The sequence below is a fragment of the Bubalus kerabau genome, chromosome 14 (genome assembly GCF_029407905.1).
Source record: "Bubalus kerabau isolate K-KA32 ecotype Philippines breed swamp buffalo chromosome 14, PCC_UOA_SB_1v2, whole genome shotgun sequence".
Classification (NCBI taxonomy): Eukaryota; Metazoa; Chordata; class Mammalia; order Artiodactyla; family Bovidae; genus Bubalus; species Bubalus kerabau.
Window position 1 is genome coordinate 75,740,815 of NC_073637.1, and position 12,635 is coordinate 75,753,449.

Here is a 12,635-nt window from a genome sequence, read left to right on the forward strand (position 1 = left end):
ACATCTACGAGTCACCTCTAAGTACCCTTCTCCATCTTTATTTGCCCAAATCTCATTGTTTGAAGTCCAGCTCATGGACCACAAAACGTGACACGAGAGAGCCTGACACACCGTCTTGGCTGGTTGGTTCTCCCCCAACAATATTAAGTACTAAATTAATTGTTTCCCTGTTTTCTTGTGCAGTAACTCTGAGATGTCAACTATGAAACAGACTGGTCACACGTTAGCTCCGGGAAAAGAAAAAAGTTTTACACTAACTTGAAGTAAAATCTGACTAAAGTAATATTAATTTTCTTACATGCTTTGTGCTTGTTAAAGTCCCTTGGGTCATGTATGACTCTTTGTGACCCCATGGACTGTAGCCCCACCAGGCTCCTCTGTCCAAGGGATTCTCCAGGCAAGGATAATGGAATGAGTTGCCATGCCCTCCTCCAGGGAATCTTCCCAACCAGATTGAACCCGAATCTCTTATGTCTCCTGCATTGGCAGGCAGGTTTCTTTACCATTAGCGCCACCTGGGAAGCCCTTTATTATATGGGAGAAGATATAAAAATAATTTTAAGTATCATTGCTATAGAATGCATATTGTATTATAAGCACAACTAACAGCAGTTTTAAAAAATGGATCTGATTATCATTTTAGGATATGCATACAAAAACCTGAGAAAGAGTTTTTGAATCATTTTCCTAGCATATTTTTGTGATGAAAACTAACATTTCCCGGAGAAGGCAATGGCACCCCACTCCAGTACTTTTGCCTGGAAAATCCCATGGACAGAGGAGACTGGTGGGCTGCAGTCTGTGAGATCACTAAGAGTTGGACACGACTGAGCGACTTCACTTTCAATTTTCACTTTCCTGCATTGGAGAAGGAAATGGCAACCCACTCCAGTGTTCTTGCCTGGAGAATCCCAGGGACGGGGGAGCCTGGTGGGCTGCTGTCTGTGGGGTCACACAGAGTTGGACACGACTTAGCTGCTGCTGCTGCTGCTAAGTCGCTTCAGTTAGCACCCTTTAATTACTTGTTTCTCTCCTCTAATTGGTTGCATCCTTGAAGGCTGAGAGTCATTTCTATATGTCCAGATGCAGAAGAGTCTGAACCCATTAATGAATAATAAATGAAAACCCATAGAATTTCCAGGGTCTAGGTTAAGAGTACTTTGTCATGCAATTAATACTTCAAAAGGCATGAGAAATTATGTCACATCTTGAATATTACAGCTCAAGTGACTAACAAGTTATAACAAGAGTATTTTACTCAAATCACAGTTATTTACCCTCTGCTCCTTTGCTTCTGCGTGAAATTCACTATTTTTGGTTTATATCTTTCTTTTTTCTTGTCTTTTACTTATCATTCCTCCTCCACACTGCTGTTCCTTTTATGGAAGTAAATTATTGTTAAATGTTTGTTGAATAAAGTTGAGGTTTCCTGGACTAAATGTTAACAACAGGCTCATATTAACAACTTTATCTGAGAAGAAAAATCGTTCTGGATTGCTTTGACTTCTAAGGGCTTTATTAATTAGACAGTGTTAATTAAAACGTACTTAACATGAAATATAGAAAGCAAAATTTTTTAAGAGAATATAGTTCATAAATTTGATTTTACCACCATATTTTCTCTCTCCATTTTCCAACTTAAAGAAATAGGAAAATTCGTGTGAGGCAGCAATTGGCTTTATAATTGACTTTTCAAATTCTAACATCATTTTTGATTAAACATAAGGTATAATCTGCTGGAAATTCAATAATTCAAGAGTCTAATAATCATTTTTGGTATCTATGTTTTAGATTAAATACTGGAAAATAGTGTTGATAAAGGTATAAGTTACCTTAAATAAATGGAACTGTGAGGATTATCTAAAATACAAATACCATTTTGACCCAAGAGTTATTTGTGAAAGTGAAAGTGAAGTCACTCAGTAGTGTCCGACTCTTTGCGACCCCGGGGACTGTAGCCCACCAGGCTCCTCTGTCCATGGGATTCTCCAGGCAAGAATACTGGAGTGGGTTGCCATTTCCTTCTCCAGGGGATCTTCCTGACCCAGCGATCGAACCCAGCTCTCCCGCATTGCAGGCAGATGCTTTAACCTCTGAGCCACCAGGGAAGTACTATTTGTGGCCACATATAAATATAAAAATGAATTTTATCTATCATTAAACATTTAATTATCTACATATAGACAAATTTTTATGCAGTAAAAACTATATTATACTGCCAGATTTATACAGTTCTGTGCACCAATTTATAATGTTAAGAATTAGAGATATGTATGTTAGAGTTTCAGAAGTCTTCTAAAATTTATTTCAGCTATAGTAAATATCAATATAACACTTGTTCCTTTTTCTTTCTAATGAAATGTAAGGATTGTTGTAGCATAAGCCCTAAAATTGTCTTGAACATGGATGTCTGCAGTAAATCCAATAGGTAGCATACACATTAGACTTCTAATGAACAAAAAACATGGAAGTGATCAAATGAGCAAAGTGACTTCACACTTAATGATCAGTATCTACAAAAGAGACTTTTAAATGTTTCATTTATTCAACAAATGCAATTGAACACCTAATGTATGCTGGGCCAAGTGATAAGCACTAGGAATCTAACAGTGCACAAGCTAGACACCATTTCCTGTGCTCCTGTCGTTTACAAATGCAGATTTTATGAAGTGAGTGTATGAAAGGAGGATGTCCATTGGAGTAAGGACACATACTACCTGGCCTGAGGGCTTAGCAATTTTTTTTTTTTAAGTATAAGATTTAATTTTCTTAAAATCATTAGTTAATCAAATAATAACACTTCTAGAGCTAATGTTGGGTAAGCAGTCTATGCTTTGGGGGAGGTGAAGAGAATCTTCCACAAAATACCTTCCCCAGTGGTTTTAGTCAAGAGCACAAATATCATTCAACAGTAAAAAATCAATTGAAGGCCTGCTAAGTGCAAGAGAATAAGAAGACAGAGTCATGTCTTAGCTCTTGAGAAGCTTCCAGTCTAGGAAAAAGATGGCTGTTAAAGAATAACAAAATTTGATAGATGTCTTAAGAGTTGGAGCTAGGGGAAATATAATCAAGGAGTAAAGCCAGTCAGCCATTGGCTGAAGGTTTCCAAGAGATTTTTAGGTACGTCAGTAGCTATGACTTTGGCATCTTTGGGGTTCTACGAATGTCTCAATTTTGCTCCTCTTTGTCTCATATACAGTGTGTTCCTTCATGTGACTTTGGTATTGAAATGCTCCCCAACACACATACCCTCAAATGTTGAGTGGCCTAAAAGACTTGGTGACAGATAAGATCAGTTCTAAAGCTCTAAACATAAAGACTCTTTTACCTTTGTTGCAATTTTTCTCAAAATTGTCTTTTCTCCCTTCTTATTGAAGTAGAAAATCCAAAAGCAAAAATTTAGGTACAGGCCTAGGAAAGAGGAGTCAAATAGGCCTCTTTTACTTTCTTTTCATTTAGGCGTTTAGGCCAACAGCACAAAAGGAGTCCTACTTGTAGAACTCTATGACTCAGCCTTGCCCACTAGGGCTCTGGGATAAAAAGAGATTTATTGTAAAGAATGCGTGTGTGTGCTTAGACTTTTCCACTAGTCCCCGAGGAATAAGAAGATGGATGACTTTTCAGAGACTTGAGGGTCCCTCCAAAGCCTCTTTTTATCAAAGATCTAACAGAAAACAACAGTATGCTGCTTCCTTCAAGAAATGTACCCAAATAACTTGAAATAATTTTATTGCTCCACATTCATCCCCTTTTTTCCACTTTAGGGAGGAGAATAATATCACAGAATATTGATTAAGCCGCTTTTTTCAAGAGTCAACGTTTTCCAAGAAACTACAATTCACACAATTTTCTCTCCTCTTTTGCAGGACAGGGCAAGGGGTGTGAAGGCACTTTGGGGCTGTCCTCTTCCCCTCCTCCCTCTCCCTAGGTTTGGAGCACAAGAAGTTAACTTCAGCAATACATAGGAGAGCTAACAGAGGTCTCTTGTTAGGCATTCTTTCCATTTCCACTAGTGCCCACTGGCATATTAGGATTCCCTTTGCAACATTAAAAGTGAGAGAGCAATCCTTGGAGCCTGCTTTCACCTGAGGTTATTTAGGCCTAACAAGCTAAAGAAATAGAGACCTTTCATGTGTTCAGCCCAATTTATTGTACTAGAGCTCTGTACTCTGCTTCTAAGCCAAATTCCCAGCTAATATAATTTTTAAAAAACTATTTGGTTGTTTTTGCCCTTGAAATCTGCTTTATAAGAAGATACCTCTCAGAAATATGAGGGAAGGAGTTAATTGATTGAACTAAGTTCAGAGGTACCCCTGAACTTAATGATCAGTATCTACAAAAGACACTGACTATAGTACCCCAATCCCATTCAAATTTCTAAACAGTGTAAGCATGAATAATTGATTTAAAAGTGAAAATGTGGGAATTCCCTGGTGGTCCAGTGGCTAAGACTCGTGTTCCCAATGCAGAAGGCCTAGGCTTGATCCCTCACCGGGAAACTAGATCCCGCATGCTGCAATGGAGAGTTCTCATTGCTGCAACTGAAGTTCCTGTGCACCACAACCAAGATGTGAGGCAGCTAAATAATTAAAATGCTCTTTTTGTTTGCAGTATTTTACTGATACTGGTCCCAGTAAAGGCCTCTCAAAGGCAGAATTATACAGAGCAGTAAAATTTTTACAAAATCTTGATTATGAACTTAAGACTCCCCATACCGAACAGATGAGACCCATGCCACTACCCACAACTGTTCATGAGCTTCTCTGTCTGCCTTGCTAGGCTTAGAATTAGAGAACTATTACCCATTAAGTTAGATGCAAATGATCTGAATACCAGTAATAAAATGTATATGGCGGAGTCATACTGCAACCATATGATTGATATTGTACAATGAATAAAACCACCAATTACTATAATATAACATGCCAGGGTTTCCCAAAACAAACGCTAGAGATTGTCCATGGCACGTATGTTTAGAAACAGTTATCTGTTTCCTTCAAGAGCATCCTGTAAATTCTGACTTTTGTATACTGAGTCTGAGAGGATTCAACCTGTATGGTTTTGTTTGCAGCTCCTAGCAATCCTATGAGGTGAGTAGGAAGCCACGACTATTCCTTTAGTAAAGCTGCCATGCTCAGCTCGCTGCTCTTCTCATTTATCATTTCTAGTCTGAAACTCCAATAGTTTGGCTACCTGATGCAAAGAACTGACTCATTGGAAAAGACCATGATGTTGGGAAAGTTTGAAGGCAGGAGGAGAAGGGGACGACAGAGGATGAGATGACTGGATGGCATCACTGACTCGATGGACATGTTTGAGTAAACTCCAGAAGGCCATGGACAGGGAGGCCTGGCATGCTGCAGTCCATGGGGTCGCAAAGAGTGGGACATGACTGACTGAACTGAACGAACTGAGTCTGGAAATGCATATTAAATTTTATAGTAATTTGAAAGTGAAGCAAAAATACTAGTTTTAGAAAATAGACCACAGAGGTCAGTTCCCCCTCAGCCTCCGCCTCCGCCGCCCCTCTGCCAGCGCTCTGGCGCCACCTCGGGCCGGCGGTCCTCTGCGGGAGGGAGCGAGGCGGCGGGCGGCCGGGCTAGCGGCTGACGGGGGCGGCGGGGCGGCCGGCGCGTCCTGCAGCGCTCGGCGGCGGCGCGTTGTCTCCATGGGGTTGGCCCGCGCGCCCCTGCGCTCTGAGGTGGACAGCAGATTGTGTGTTTATCGAACATTTCCACTGTTGCACAGAGAGCACACGCATCTTCCGTAGACTTGGAATTCCTGGAGAATTGCCTTTGTGAAAAGTTGACATAATCCCTTTAAATTCCATCTCTTTTACGTTTCCTATTTTGTTGTGTCTCAAAAAGACATCAAGAAACCATGAACAGCTTTAGTAATGAAGAGTTTGACTGCCATTTCTTGGATGAAGATTTTACTGCCAAGGACATTCTGGACCAAAAAATTAATGAAGTTTCTTCTTCTGATGATAAGAATGTCTTCTATGTTGCGGACCTGGGACACATTCTGAAGAAACGTCTGAGATGGTTGAAAGCTCTTTCTCTGGTCACCCCCTTTTATGCAGTCAAATGCAATGATAGCAGAACCATAGTGAAGACACTTGCTGCCATTTGGACAGGATTTGACTGTGCCAGCAAGACTGAAATACAACTGGTACAGAGTCTCGGGGTGCCCCCAGAGAGGATTATCTATGCAAATCCATGTAAACAAGTGTCTCAGATTAAGTATGCTGCCAATAACAGAGTCCAGATGATGACTTTTGATAGTGAAGTTGAGCTGATGAAAGTTGCCAGGGCACATCCAAAGGCCAAGTTGGTTTTGCGGATTACCACTGATGATTCCAAAGCAGTCTGTCGCCTCAGTGTTAAATTTGGTGCCACGCTCAAAAAAAAAAAAAAAGCTCTTTTGCCCTTTTGGAACGGGCGAAAGAGCTAGGTATTGATGTCATTGGTGTCAGCTTCCACGTGGGAAGTGGCTGTACTGATCCTGAGACCTTTGTGCAGGCCATCTCTGATGCCCGCTGTGTCTTTGACATGGGCACTGAGGTTGGTTTCAACATGTATCTGCTTGAAATTGGTGGTGGCTTTCCTGGATCTGAGGATGTAAAGCTTAAATTTGAAGAGATCACCAGTGTAATCAACCTGGCACTGGACAAGTATTTTCCATCAGACTCTGGAGTGAGAATCATAGCTGAGCCGGGCAGATACTATGTTGCATCAGCTTTCATGCTTGCAGTTAATATCATTGCCAAAAAACTTGTATTAAAGGAACAGACAAGCTCTGATGATGAAGAGGAGTCAAGTGAATGGACATTTATGTATTACCTGAACGATGGAGTATATGGGTCATTCAACTGGTATCCTTTACGATCACGCACACGTGAAGCCTCTTCTGCAGAAGAGACCCAAATCAGATGAGAAGTATTATTCATCCAGCATCAGGACACCGACCTGTGACAGCCTGGACCGCATTGTTGAGCGCTGTAACCTGCCCGAGATGCATGTGGGTGATTGGATGCTCTTTGAGAACATGGGTGCTTACACTGTTGCTGCTGCTTCTACCTTCAATGGATTCCAGAGACCCATCATCTACTATGTGATGTCAGGGCCAATGTGGCAACTGATGCAGCAGATCCAGACCCAGGACTTCCCGCCCGGAGTGGAGGAGCCGGACGTCAGTCCCCTGCCCGTGTCCTGTGCCCAGGAGAGCGGCACTCGGCAGCCTGTGCTTCCACGCGTATTAACATGTAGATGCCACTCTTGTAGCTGTTAACTGCGAGTATAGCTTGATTTAAGGGTTTGGGGGGTACCATTTAATTACTGCTAGTTCTGAGATGTCTATGTGAATAGGGTTGCACAGGTGCACCAATATGGAAGACTGGGAGATGGGGTCACACTTATCTGTGTTCCTATGGAAACTATTTGAATATTTGTTTTGTATGGATTTTTATTCACTTTTCAAACATGCTACTAAAGGCTTCGACTGCTGAACAAGCATCTGTGGCTTGTGTATCAGCAGGATGGGCCAGAAGCTTAGTGTTGTGACCAGTTTTAACAAAAAGGAATAAAGGATCTTGACATAACTTGGCAAAAAAAAAAAAAAAAGAAAATAGACCACACAAACTAAAGCTAAAACCTGTGGATATTGAGGCTTTGATAAGGATTAGGGAATGCAGTGAGGAGGTGTTGTATTTATTCAAAAAGAGCATGGATTTTAGATAGCTGATAACAGTTCTAATTTTTCCTAGATCTCATCCACTGGCATGGCCTTCTAAACTATACATCCCCTTGCTGAATTTCTCTCTTATCTTCTAACTGGTATTTTCATTTGCTTGCTGAACAACTCTCTGGGTGTGGGGGATGCCAGCTTGATTCAGATTATCTTAAGGTATGAATGGGGCTGGTCTGACAGGTTGAGGTTCTTTGGCAACATCTGGAGATAAGTAAGCTAAAGAAGGCAATTTATATAGGCAGCAAAGCATAGGGCCTACATCAAATCTGATACACTAAAACTAGTTTATTCTTTATAATACATTTCCTCTATTTGTGACAGGTATTATGAATTTTTTTTTATTTTATTTTATTTTTAAACTTTACATAATTGTATTAGTTTTGCCAAATATCAAAATGAATCTGCCACAGGTCTACATGTGTTCCTCGTCCTGAACCCTCCTCCCTCCTCCCTCCCCATTCCATCCCTCTAGGTTGTCCCAGTGCACCAGCCCCAAGCATCCAGTATCGTGCATCGAACCTGGACTGGCAACTCGTTTCATACATGATATTTTACATGTTTCAATGCCATTCTCCCAAATCTTCCCACCCTCTCCCTCTCTCACAGAGTCCATAAGACTGTTCTATACATCAGTGTCTCTTTTGCTGTCTCATACACAGGGTTATTGTTACCATCTTTCTAAATTCCATATATATGCGTTAGTATACTGTATTGGTGTTTTTCTTTCTGGCTTACTTCACTCTGTATAATAGGTTCCAGTTTCATCCACCTCATTAGAACTGATTCAAATGTATTCTTTTTAATGGCTGAATAATACTCCATTGTGTATATGTACCACAGCTTGCTTATCCATTCATCTGCTGATGGACATCTAGGTTGCTTCCATGTCCTGGTTATTATAAACAGTGCTGTGATGAACATTGGGGTACACGTGTCTCTTTCCCTTCTGGTTTCCTCAGTGTGTATGCCCAGCAGTGGGATTGCTGGATCATAAGGCAGTTCTATTTCCAGTTTTTTAAGGAATCTCCACACTGTTCTCCATAGTGGCTGTACTAGTTTGCATTCCCACCAACAGTGTAAGAGGGTTCCCTTTTCTCCACACCCTCTCCAGCATTTATTGCTTGTAGACTTTTGGATCGCAGCCATTCTGACTGGTGTGAAATGGTACCTCATAGAGGTTTTGATTTGCATTTCTCTGATAATGAGTGATGTTGAGCATCTTTTCATGTGTTTGTTAGCCATCTGTATGTCTTCTTTGGAGAAATGTCTATTTAGTTCTTTGGCCCATTTTTTGATTGGGTCATTTATTTTTCTGGAGTTGAGCTGTAGGAGTTGCTTGTATATTCTCGAGATTAGTACAAAGGATCATATGAATTGTTTTTAATTCTGTTATTTTTTTTCTTTAACTGTCCCCAAAAGTCATGTAAATAAATCATGAGGCTAAAAAAAGAAAACTTCAAATAAGCACAATTTACCAGCTGATTGATCCACGATGGCCAGTAGCTCTCCCATTGATGAAATATCTATATAGGCATTACCAAAACATGACACGAGGTTATCTGGTATTATACTAAAATGTAAATAGTTTAAAAATAATTGCAAAGCAGGTGCAAAAGCAAACAGGGTAACTGATACTTTACAACCAAAATAATGATCATCCCCTAATTTTTAGGTAACTGGTGTTTTAAAAATTAATTAGCAAAAAAACTGAATGTGGAAACAAGAACTCCTGTTTAAGACAAAAAAAATCATATAGACCTTTCTATGAGGTTTTAGCAATCCTTAAAAATCTTATGATCATAACACCTACTGGCTTCAATAGACAACACCTTTGTGTATACTCAGCTGGGAGGTACATCTTCCAAGGTTACTTTCAAGAAAATATGTATTTGCACAATAAAGTTTTTATTTAGTATTTGTCTATGCTTGCCCTTATTTTCATTTAATTATGCATCATAATAGCAATCACTGTTTCACCTGGTGAAACATTTTTTTCAATTTGTCTCAGAATATGAGAGTTTTTATTTTTTATTTTTGCAAATATAAAATTTATTTCATTTGACAAAATTTCAATGTGATCAATCAAAATATTTTAAAATTCCACATATAACTTAAAGCAAATGTTTTTGTCTTTCTAATAGTTACCTTCCCATATCTTGGTGGATAATTATTAATAATGTCTCTGGCCAGTGGTGATGTCACTGTGAATCAGGTGAAGGGCTAGCCACTGCAAAGGACTGATAAAAAAGCTCTTAGGAGCTTTAGACTAGCTTGAACTTTTCAATTAAAACTAAAAACAAGATTATAAGATTTTGTTTCAATTGTAAGGTTTTTAATTTCAAATAAATAAAAAAGGCCTGTTTTGGTCATCTTAGTTTTCTGTCTTTTAGGAGAAAATATCTGATAGTAATGTACTTTGTATGGGCTTTTCTCCCTTCCTTTATTTTTTCCTTTTTCATTATTTTTATTTTTATTTTTTTAATATAAATTTATTTATTTTATTTGGAGGCTAATTACAATATTGTATTGGTTTTGTCATACATCAACATGAATCCACCACGGGTGTACACATGTTCCCCATCCTGAATCCCCCTCCCACCTCCCTCCCCATCCCATCCCTCTGGGTCATCCCAGTGCACCATCCCCAAGCATCCTGTATCATGCATTGAACCTGGACTGGTGATTAATTTCATATATGATATTATACATGTTTCAATGCCATTCTCCCAAATCATCCTACCCTCTCCCTCTCCCACAGAGTCCAAAAGACTGTTCTATACATCTGTGTCTATTTTGCTGTTTCACATACAGTGTTATCGTTACCATCTTTCTAAACTCCATATATATGCGTTACTTCACTCTGTATAATAGGCTCCAGTTTCATCCACCTCATTAGAATGGATTCAAATGTATTCTTTTTAATGGCTGAGTAATACTCCATTGTGTATATGTACCACTGCTTTCTTATCCATTCTTCCATCTGCTGATGGACATCTAGGTTGCTTCCATGTCCTGCCTATTGTAAACAGTGCTGTGATGAACATTGGGGTACACGTGTCTCTCAATTCTGGTTTCCTTGGTGTGTATGCCCAGTAGTGGGATTGCTGGGTCATAAGGCAGTTCTATTTCCAGTTTTTTAAGGAATCTCCACACTGTTCTCCATAGTGGCTGTACTAGTTTGCATTCCCACCAACAGTGTAAGAGGGTTCCCTTTTCTCCACACCCTCTCCAGCATTTATTGCTTGTAGACTTTTGGATCGCAGCCATTCTGACTGGTGTGAAATGGTACCTCATAGTGGTTTTGATTTGCATTTCTCTGATAATGAGTGATGTTGAGCATCTTTTCATGTGTTTGTTAGCCATCTGTATGTCTTCTTTGGAGAAATGTCTGTTTAGTTCTTTGCCCCATTTTTGATTGGGTCGTTTATTTTTCTGGAATTGAGCTGCAGGTGTTGCTTGTATATTTTTGAGATTAATTCTTTGTCAGTTGCTTCATTTGCTATTATTTTCTCCCATTCTGAAGGCTGTCTTTTCACCTTGCTAATCGTTTCCTTTGTTGTGCAGAAGCTTTTAATTTTAATTAGGTCCCATTTGTTTATTTTTGCTTTTATTTCCAATATTCTGGGAGGTGGGTCATAGAGGATCCTGCTGTGATGTATGTTGGAGAGTGTTTTGCCTATGTTCTCCTCTAGGAGTTTTATAGTTTCTGGTCTTATGTTTAGATCTTTAATCCATTTTGAGTTTATTTTTGTGTATGGTGTTAGAAAGTGTTCTAGTTTCATTCTTTTACAAGTGGTTGACCAGTTTTCCTAGCACCACTTGTTAAAGAGATGGTCTTTTCTCCATTGTATATTCTTGCCTCCTTTGTCAAAGATAAGGTGTCCATATGTGCGTGGATTTATCTTTGGGCTTTCTATTTTGTTCCTTTGATCTATATTTCTGTCTTTTTGTCAGTACTGTACTGTCTTAATGACTGTGGCTTTGTACTAGAGCCTGAAGTCAGGCAGGTTGATTCCTCCAGTTCCATTCATCTTTCTCAAGATTGCTTTGTCTATTCAAGGTTTTTTGTATTTCCATACAAATTGTGAAATTATTTGTTCTAGCTCTGTGAAAAATACCGTTGGTAGCTTGATAGGGATTGCATTGAATCTATAGATTGCTTTGGGTAGTATACTCATTTTCACTATATTGATTCTTCCAATCCATGAACACGGTATATTTCTCCAACTATTAGTGTCCTCTTTGATTTCTTTCACCAGTGTTTTATAGTTTTCTATATATAGGTATTTAGTTTCTTTAGGTACATATATTCCTAAATAGTTTATTCTTTTCGTTGCAATGGTGAATGGAATTGTTTCCTTAATTTCTCCTTCTGTTTTCTCATTATTAGTGTATAGGAATGCAAGAGATTTCTGTGTGTTGAGTTATATCCTGAAACTTTACTATATTCATTGATTAGTTATAGTAATTTTTTGGTGGAGTCTTTAGGGTTTTCTATGTAGAGGATCATGTCATCTGCAAACAGTGAGAGCTTTACTTCTTCTTTTCCAATTTGGATTCCTTTTATTTCCTTCTCTGCTCTGATTGCTGTGGCCAAAACTTCCAAAACTATCTTGAATCGTTGTGCTGAAAGTGAGCACCCTTGTCTTGTTCCTGACTTTAGGGGAAATGCTTTCAATTTTTCACCATTGAGGATAATGTTTGCTGTGGGTTTGTCATATATAGCTTTTATTATGTTGAGGTACATTCCTTCTAGTCTTGCTTTCTGGAGAGTTTTTTATCATAAATGGATGTTGAAATTTGTCAAAGGCTTTCTCTGCATCCATTGAGATAATCATATAGCTTTTATTTTTCAATTTGTTAATGTGGTGTATTACATTGATTGA

General features: G+C 39.1%; 1 pseudogene; it reads left to right on the plus strand.

Annotated features, from left to right (window-relative positions):
- Positions 1 to 5,815: 5,815 nt before the first annotated feature.
- Positions 5,816 to 7,268, plus strand: LOC129627338 (ornithine decarboxylase-like; annotated as a pseudogene).
- The last annotated feature ends 5,367 nt before the right edge of the window (positions 7,269 to 12,635 follow it).